The sequence below is a fragment of the Lytechinus pictus genome, chromosome 11, assembly GCF_037042905.1.
Source record: "Lytechinus pictus isolate F3 Inbred chromosome 11, Lp3.0, whole genome shotgun sequence".
NCBI lineage: Eukaryota > Metazoa > Echinodermata > Echinoidea > Temnopleuroida > Toxopneustidae > Lytechinus > Lytechinus pictus.
In genome coordinates this window covers 25,371,269-25,380,357 of record NC_087255.1, presented here as the reverse complement: position 1 = coordinate 25,380,357, position 9,089 = coordinate 25,371,269, and positions in this window count along the sequence as shown.

Here is a 9,089-nt window from a genome sequence, read left to right as displayed (position 1 = left end):
TCTTCTATCCTGGACTATTATATCATTCCCGCAAATTCGACCCTAAACACGTAATTTTCCTAGCGAAATAGACACCCTATTTTCATTATTTTTGTTTTTTTGGCACCCTTATCACGTTACGTACGTAACGTGCCCTATCGTGAAAAGGACATCCTTTTTACGTGTTTTTTTGGTCGCGCATGGTATCCACTCGTCAATGTAAGTGCCCCCCCCCCCCCCCCCCGGGGTGCCAACATGGTTCCAACGCGAGTACACATCGCACACGTCCCGACAGCGATAGTTCAATAAAGAAGAGTATACAGAGCAACATTTTTTTCCTCTTTTCTTTTCTCTTTTATTTGTGGCAGTTATTAGTACACAGTGGCATAATGAGTGATATCATATTGGTACTGCATGGCACCACCTTACGTTTGGGTCGTGATTATTACAAGGAGTGGGGGCAAAGAAATCATGATTAAGATCGAGGAGTCTATCAACTGTTTGTTCCAAGTCGGTTTTCAAACAAGTAAATTACCACCTCTCTGTTTTCTCTGTATAAAATACATTGCCTGGGAAGCCCTGGGTGCTGAAACACCCCTCCTTCAATTTCTCTAGGGCACTCCACCGCCCCCTCGTAGAAAATTGCTCCCTGGCCTTCCCCGATTTTGATCAAATCTGCTTTTTTAAACTATGAATCTTCTAGAAAATATGTAAAATATGCTGAATTATGTTATGGAACAAAATACCTAGAGAAAAAGGATGCCCATCTCTTGCCTCTTTCAAAATCAGTTAAATTTTTTTTAATACCTTATTGGCGTCTATACATAAATCTGAAACATGAGGAAATTGCCTTATCACCCACCCACATATTTAGATGCTTATACAGTACATTAATTATGATTATATTATGGTTTTGGGAGCCCAGCCTAGAGGCCATTGTCCCGTGCTGGCTCCCCATATTCTCATTTATTATTCTCTAGTGTATTTTTTTTTCTCTTTTTTTGTATTTTTATTTGCATACAGTGTATTCTTTCTATTTGAATTGTATGCTTTTAGTGAGAATTTGAAATAAAATAAATGAATGAATGCTGCAATCATATTATTTTCAACCTGAAGTACCCCGTTAAACGTTAATAATATAAGAACATTTTGTGAACCGCTAGAGTTATATCCGTGTGAGTGAAAAAAAATGACACCTCACAAATTCTCAATCTAAGGAAAATATGTTCTGAACACAATTTTTATGGCCCGGAAGAGCATCTTTTCCAAAATAATTTGACACAATATTTATGTAGTATTTCTTCACGCTTGGACAATCAGGAGATTTTTTTTTCACTGTGAGGTGAATTTCCATTTGCGCCAAAGTCAGGCATGGCCGCAATGAAAGAATCCAGATGCCAATGATGTCCTGATCCTACATGAGTTAGTAAACATATTTGAAATTAATTTGATGATTGATACTAAAAAGTGTATATTAAACAGTTATTGAAAATATGTTTTTTTACAATTGTATATGGCAACCGTTGTAGGATTATGACACCATTGACATCTACAGTGCGTATCAAAAAAAAGTTTACACTTTGAAAAAGCCCAGGGAATAAAAAATATACAGCATGTGGGTAATTTTTTCACATATAATCTTGGGTTTCAGTCTCATCTATCCAATGAAAGTAAAAGTTTTGACAGAATGTTACACTTGAGTGAGCACCTGTCCATTTTTGTAAAGCTCGCAGAAATCTGTTTGCGCAGAAATGCTTGTTTGCCCGCTGTGTCCAGGGGAAAGGGCGAAATCAAACTTACCCTGCGATACATTTCTCATACATTTCCCTTGCACTTTTAGTCCATTGAAATAAAACGGATACATTCAAGCATTTTATATCAATTTTTGCCACCCAAATTAAAATTTCAACACTTAGTAAGCACAACCTTTACCCTTTATGTGCCAGCTGGATCTGAGGACATAACTGAATTTGAACAAAAGTTTATATCAGACATCTTCAGCATTTTTCACTAAGTTTTTGTGGATTTACATTTAATAATTGTTTCTCTACACTTTTTCCAAGCTTGACAATGATTACCAAATGAAAATCAAGCCTAAGCCATTTCATGTATATCACAGCTCAATGTAAAGCAAATATCGTCACGATGGCCTCGGTGTGTGGGGGAGTGAGGTAGGGCGGAATGCACTCTTCGAAGTGTTTTGGGCAAGGAAACACGTTTAAAAAGGTAAAAGATATCTTCAAATCAATTTTACTAGCTAAATTCCACGTGTTCTTCATGATTAAGGTCTATCTTTATTCGAATAACTATTTCAAAGTTCTGCGCAAATCATTTTTTCACTAACTTTTCAAAAGTAAGTGGTGCTCACTCAAGCGGAAATATTTTTCGACAGTTATATCGTCATGTGCTTAAATGGATCTGTACCAAATGTCAAAATGTGGAAAAATCTTCAAGATATTACAAATGCATAATTTTACAGGATTTTTTCTAAGTGTAAACTTTTTTTGATACGCACTGTAGATTCATTAATTGCAGTCATGTCTTACTTTGGCGCAAATCAAAATTTATATCACTGCAAAGAATACCTACCAATTATCAAAGCGTGAAGAAATACCACATACATGTAAATATGATGTCAAATTATTTGGGAGAAGACTCGCGCAATATTGATTCTTTTCTACATGAAGTAATACGCCATTGCTGTACTGGGAGCCACATTTAACTCGTATTTGTATAATTTTGGACAAATTGGCCTTGTTTGTAACAATATCTAACATTTGGCATTTCGTTTATTTTGGGCACTGATGCAAGATGTTGATGGGGGGGGGGGGGCGGGAGGGGGGTTGTAGGGGGTTTACCCCCCCCCCCCCCTTGGCTGTCAAGTTATAAAAAAAGGTAATGGCCTACATTTTGGAGCCTACCCCAATTTACCTTCATTTTATAGTGAAACCCTTTTTCGCTTGTCAAATTTCTCGGTCAAACCCCCTACTTGGAAAAAAAACTAGATCTGCCCCTGTTTACAAAACTTTTTTCTAGAGTGCGTTTGTTATGGTTATATGAATATGTTACTGATAACAATCATCAGCATTTTACAACTTTATTTTAGCGAGCTAGGATTCATGTTCTTAGAACTATTCAATCTCTCAATAATTCACACAGTGTTAATTATTCAAAGTCATTAATGAAAATAAGCTCTGTTTGAATGCTATTTTTCAATATTTTTGTTTAATCTTTTTCTCATTATTTCGTATATAGGCACACAGCTAACAAAAATTAGCTTAATGAAACTTGATTGTATATACAAGTAATCTGATGATATTCTATTATAATGTTCATTGCGCATACTTATTTATGAATATCATGATCTATGTTTCGTTTTAGAGATTTATACTGCAAAATAAGAAGAAATTTAGTTTCAATTTTCCACACTCTGTTTTCGTTAGGTCTTTTATGAAGTTTATTTTCATCATATCTTGTGCAAAAATGTGTAACCACTTGCTATTAAATCAGTAGGAATCGATTTCTTTTTAACTACAGACCATAAAAAAGACAAAAATATATATTTGAATTAAGTCAGAAATTGGTAATTTGTATATATTTTTTACTAATCTAAACATAGAGAGCTTTTTATTGCACTTGTTTTTTTTAGCACTTATCAACGAAAGGCAGTTTTGATTCGCCAATAGGCAACATTTCAGAATAGGTGTATTTTTCATAAATAATAAATTATGTTCATTGCTGTACACTTACTGGGATTGAGTTTTATGTGATTATTGTCTATCCAATATTATATCTCATCTAATACATTTTGTATTTATTGTTTTTGTATAATTATGTGTTGAAGCAACGTAAGATCATCAACGTATTTAAATATGGTATCAATTGTTCTTGACAAGCATCATTAAACATAATAAAAAAATAAAATGGGACCTAGTTTCGTACTTTGAGGCTATCCAGCATGGGTCGTTACTTTATGCTTGAAAATTAATATGATATTACATTGGGATCTTTGTTCTAAAAAAGAATAATTCAATCAATAATGAACGGTCTGATTCTAAAATTAATTATGTTTCTAACTAAAATATTGTGGTCCAAAATGTTAAAACGCTTTGGAAAAAATCAGTACAAAATAGTTGATACAGATTGGATTTCTCACAATAAATTTTCTAAAATACTGTGTGTTAATTTGATAAGATAAAGCGATGTTGGTAATACAGGAATATCACCATACTCATGATACTGGTTAAAATCAATATATTAAGGTACGTCTTCCACAGTTTCATGTATAAAAACATAAAGATGAACATGTTGGATTTTTTTCTTTACCCGTTCATCAGTTTGTAACAGTTTCCGAAATAAATGGCTTTATTCAAGAGTAATAAACACGAAAGTTATAGTCTGGTCTGTTAGCGGAATTATGTGGACACGGTGGACAAAAGCATGATTTTTTCTCCAGACCTTTGTTTATGTATGAGAATTAAAAATGGGGTATGCTCCAAAAAATCTGGCTGCAGGAACAGTGAAAAAATGGGTGAAAATGTCAGAATTTATGAGTTTAGATTGGTCTGATATATAGACTAGCGCTAGTGCAAAACTCAATAGCAGTGCATTATTTTGCATTGGTTTAGTTCTTGAATTCAGACCCTTTTTGAACAGATATTCTGTTTGTCCTCACATCTCAATGCACTAAATATCTGAATGCAGATGCTAAACAAGCCGAAGGGTGGTGATGGAGGGGGTTGAATGTTGGTGTGTATGTACATATTTTGGTCTTGGGGTAAAGATGTGCAAGACACATTTTTTTGCATGTGTTGGAAATTGTGTTGCCATGGTAACAGTGTATTATGGCAAAAATAAGATACAAATCTTGCAGTTAGAACTACTTCCTCTGTTGTCACCCGATTCTCATGAAATTTGGCACACACATTGGTCTTGAGGTGAAGATGTCTAAGACACATTTTGTGTGTCTTTCAAAAATCTTGTTACCATGGTAACAACATATTATTTGGTGAAAATTGGGGAAAAAATTACAATTCAAACTGCTTCATCAGTTTTAAATCAATTCTCATGAAATTTGACACACACATTGGTATTAGAGTAAAGATGTACAAGGCACTTTTTGTATGTGTTTCATAAATTGTGTTGCCATGGTAACAACATATTATATGGCATAATTTAGGTAAAAACCTTGCAATTTGAACAACTTCGTCAGTTTTGAACCATTTCTCATGAAATTTGGCTCATACATTTGCTTTGAGGTAAAGATGTGCAAGAACCATTTTATGTGTGCATTTGTCAGAGTATATTGCCATGGTAACCACATATGATAGCCAGAAATGCAGGAAAACTCATTGTGGATCAAACAACTTCCCCTTTTTTTAGTCAGTGCTCATAAAAGTTGGAAGAAATATTCATCTTTGGGTAAAGATTCATATTAAATTCTAAACTGCATTAAAATATATGAGTGTGGGGGTATTAATCACCTTCAGTAATATTTCTAGGTTTTGGGGGAGGAGCGGGATTGGTCCTTAAAATCTGACCTCAAAATAAAGGTTAAAGGCGGTGTCCATTAACACTCTTGAAATAAGCATCCCCTCAAGGGCATAGGCTGGGGGTACACTGGGTGAATGTGAAACCTTCCGCTCTGGCAAAGGAGTTCCAACACTGGCAAGCAAAACAAAATGTGTACCCCTTCTACTTTCAACGGCTGATTTTCCAAACCTTAGTTCCACCTTCCCAAGATGTGCACCCCTCCCCATACCACTTCTATCTCCCTATGCTCAAACAGTCTACACCTTTGCCCCTCAGGGGTCTTTGTATTTTAAAGCGAGACATTACTCCCTTTTTTTTGGGGGGGGGGGGGGTCTTTAGAAAATGACCTCATAAAAGTAAAAGTTAAAGGATTATGACTAAGAACTTAACCCCCCCGCAAACAAATGGGGCTGATATATTTTTTTGAGCAAAAAATGCCCCCCCCCCATTAAAAGGTAAGAAGATTCATTTGCACTTCAGAGTTCAGACCATTCATTTGATGTTTAATGCATTCTGCTTTGGTAAAAAATTGTTTACAGTAGCCAATTAATCATTGTTTATTTATATTCTCATACTCAGTCTTTTATTCATATTCCATTCCTACTCTTTCTTTTTAACTATATCACATCACTCTTGATTTTGAGCTTCACCATACCATCTTATGTTTCCTCTCTCCTTTTTTTACCCTCTCTTCTCTCCAAGTATATTTTTTCTGACATATTATAAAGTGAACCTTTAATCATGCAACTAATTATAGAAATATATATACAAAAATCTCTGCACTTGTTTTAGAAATTCACTTGCAAATCCATGACTCAATAGCATACCATATCAAAAATATGCATATGTGCACAATAATTTTTTGCCTTCAATTTTATTTCATTTAATTTTTTCAGTATAATTGTCAAAAAATGAATATTATGTTTCAGTAGCAAAATTGTTGGATGCAAGATCTGACTGTCACAAAAAATGCAAATAATTTTGCATTGGAGTAAGGACGAACGTATTCACTGTTCATTGAGCAAATGATGACTTTTATTTCTCTACATATATTCTAGTCATATCCCTTTCAGATGGTGGTAACTGCAGGAATGGGAAAACTCAGTGATATAACTAAAATTTTCACAGAGGATTTTCGGAAAACAACTAAATCCATTTTTTTTCAAGCAACAGTTATTCCATTCTGAATGCTGCAACTATGAATTTGATGCACCTTTACCGAAATATAATATAATGACAGCCATTTCTTCAATTCTTTAAACTAGACATTAAATATAGCTAATAGTATTATTTAGGACAGAGTGTAGCCAAAATAGAGTTTAGAAGATTATGAAGAAAAGAATAAATGTCATGGTATTATATTTCAGTGTAGGTGTAAGCATTCAAAATGGAATAATTGTTGCTAGATAATAATGAATTAAAATAGCAAAAAAAATGTACTTAGAGAGGGAGAAAAAGAGGGGGGGGGGGGAACAAAACAAGAAGGTATGGTAAAGCTCTAAAGTGCAAAAAGTGCAAAAAGTGATGTAAGAAAGTCAGAGTAAACACTGAAATAAACAAAGACTGAGAAGAAGGAGATAAATAAAACGTTGATTAATTGGGCACCGGAAATGATCTTTTATCAAACCAGAATGTTTTAGGCTTTAAATTAATACGCTGAAGTGTAAAGGATTTTTCTTCCCTCCCTTTTTTTTTTTTTTTTTTTTGGGGGGGGGGGGGGTCAGTTCCTAGTTGTAATTATTTCCTTTTACTCTTTATGTGGCAATTTTCTAAAGCCCCCCCCCCCAAAAAAAAAAAAAAAAAAAAAAAAAAAAATGGAAGGGGTGCTTTAAGAGTGTTTAAGTTCCTAATGGCCATGTCCTTTAACCTTCTATATTTTTATGTTGTCAGTTTTTAAGGACCTCCTCCGCCCCCCCCCCAAAAAAAAGAACCTATAAATATTATTGAAGGTGATTAATACCATGAATACCCTGCGCTATTTTATGATGTTAAAGGGGAATCCAAACCAAATAAACACTTGTTTTTATGAGGAAAAGAAAAAATCAGACAATAGGTCAAAGTTTGAACAATATCGGACAAACCATAAGAAAGTTGTGAATATATAAAAGTTGTAAACATTGGTAATCACTATATACCCATGAAGACTTCAAATTGGCCGCACATGTGATGTCATAATGATGTAAGGGAAGGACCACTCTTCCATGTACAGAAATAATTAATTGACTAAAATGTCTTTTTCAAAAATTTTACTTCAAATTGTATCTTTCTTTCATGAGGACATAAAGCATTATACTAACAGGTTTATATTACGGCCCCAATGAAATTTAGGAGAAAACCAAAAATCAAAGTACAAGGCCAATGGGAAAGTTGTCCTTGCGGCCTCACCCCTTGTCATAATTTACTTACCCATTATCAATTTGAAATGTACATACTAGTAGCCTTAGGGATCTTAATTTTAAAGCAGCCATAACTTTATTTTGCTTGTCCGATTGCTTTTAAAGTTTCACCATTCTTATTTTTCTCCTTTTCCACACAACATTTTATGACCAAGGCTGGATTCCCCTTTAACACTGAATGTGAATCTTTACCCAAAATGAATATTTGTGTAAACTTTTCTGAGCACAGGCTGAAAACTGAGAAGTAGATTGATCCACAATTGATGAGTTTTCCCTGCATTTCTGGCTATATGTGGTTATCAAGGCAATGCACTCTCTGACAAATGAACAAAAAAGGTTCTTGCACATCTTTATCTCAAGGCCAATGTGTGAGCCATATCATGCATGAGAATTGGTTTGAAACTGATGAAGTAGTTCAAATTGCAAGGTTTTTACCTAAATTTTGCCATATAATATGTTGTTACCATGGCAACACAATTTCTGAAACAATCACAAAAAGTGCCTTGTACATCTTTACTTTAATACCAATGTGTGTGCCAAATTTCACGAGAATTGATTTAAAACTGATGAAGCAGTTTGAATTGTAAGGTTTTTTCCCCAATTTTCACCTAATGTTATGTTGTTACCATGGCAACAAAATTTCCGAAAGACACACAAAATGTGTCTTAGACATCTTCACCTCAAGACCAATGTGTGTGCCAAATTTCATGAGAATCGGATAAAAACAGAGGAAGTAGTTCTAACTGCAAGATTTGTAACCTTATTTTGCCATAATACACTGTTACCATGGCAACACATGCAAAAAATGTGTCTTGCACATCTTTACACCAAGACCAAAATATGTACATACACACCAACATTCAACCCCCTCCACCGCCACCCTTCGGCTTGTTTAGCATCTGCATTCAGATATTTAGTGCATTGAGATGTGAGGACAAACAAAATATCTGTTCAAAAAGGGTCTGAATTCAAGAACTAAACCAATGCAAAATAATGCACTGCTATTGAGTTTTGCACTAGCGCTAGTCTATATATCAGACCAATCTAAACTCATAAAATCTGACATTTTCACCCATTTTTTCACTGTTCCTGCAGCCAGATTTTTTGGAGCATACCCCATTTTTAATTCTTATACATAAACAAAGGTCTGGAGAAAAAATCATGCTTTTGTCCACTGTGTCC